This window comes from Bombina bombina, chromosome 7 (genome assembly GCF_027579735.1).
Source record: "Bombina bombina isolate aBomBom1 chromosome 7, aBomBom1.pri, whole genome shotgun sequence".
Taxonomy (NCBI): Eukaryota; Metazoa; Chordata; class Amphibia; order Anura; family Bombinatoridae; genus Bombina; species Bombina bombina.
The window spans coordinates 625,339,839-625,340,956 of record NC_069505.1 but is presented as its reverse complement, the minus strand read 5'-3'; the positions used below and the strand labels follow the sequence as shown (position 1 = coordinate 625,340,956).

General features: G+C 46.3%; 1 pseudogene; it reads right to left on the bottom strand.

The window, feature by feature from the left end:
- Positions 1–611: 611 nt before the first annotated feature.
- LOC128636954 (uncharacterized) lies at positions 612–728 on the bottom strand (annotated as a pseudogene).
- Between the last annotated feature and the right edge of the window lie 390 nt (positions 729–1,118).

The following is a 1,118-nucleotide window of genomic DNA, read 5'->3' as shown; positions in this document are numbered from 1 at the left end:
CTGATTGGTGCTACCATCAGAAGGCGTCGGGAGCTTGCTGCTATCTGGCGAGACGTGCCCACGTGATCAGAGGTCGCACATTGCGGTTGAGTCTGTCGGGCGACTAAGAGGTCCCGGCCTGCTGTTGATGGCACTATGAGTGCCTTTTCTCATGTGAGTTGCCAATTGTCTGTTGTCCCTGTGCCTTTTATCTGATGATACTGCTCGATGTGACGCCTCTTTATCTGTTTCTACAGGATCTTCATTTAACCTCATCATCTGGGAGAGCTCCCACTACCCCGAACTGTCATAAATATTGCCTCCTTGAGCGCACCTCCATAGGGTTTTTTAGCCCTTTCCTGTTCAAAATAAAAACAAGGAAACAACACAAATCATAGTGTGCACTCACTCACCGGACCATCCAAGCATAAAAGGCGCAACGTGTCTGAACTAGGCCTCAAAGACAGAAGGATTTGTACCCAGTCAGGACCATCCTAAACCAAGGGCCCCAGCACTGTCAAGGCCACATAGAGTCACCCCGTAAAATGGAGGGATAAACAACAGACAGACAAACATAGGACTAACACATCCTCACTCTTGAACAAACTCTTGTAGAAGTAAACAGTGCAATAAGCCTACCCCACCTGGTATTCCCAGGTGGTCTCCCATCCAGGTACTAACCAAGCCTGGCCATGCTTAACTTCCGAGATACAACAGGACCGTGCATTCAGGGTAGTGTGATGGTAGACCCACAAAATCACGAGTATCAATTCCAGAGAAGAAAATTCCTGAAAGAAATATTACAACAACATGAGCTTTAAACCAAATAAAACCCATCCTCCCTGGTTTAAAATAAAAGATAAGGCAACCCATAGGTTATCGCCCAGGAAAAATAGACACACCCGCAGGACCAGCCCAACAGGGATCCGAGTCTTCCAAGCTCAGAACTGGAAAAGGATACTCAAATAACCAAGACTATCAGAAGATTACTTCATTCCTTTTGTCTAATTATGCAAGCCATTTGAAGAGGAAGACTGAGAATTCCCAGACCAATTAAGAGTGGGATCCTCCAGCAGCACCAAAATGTGCCTCAGTAGAACACGAAGGCACGCCAGTCTATAACGAAAAGTGCAACATAC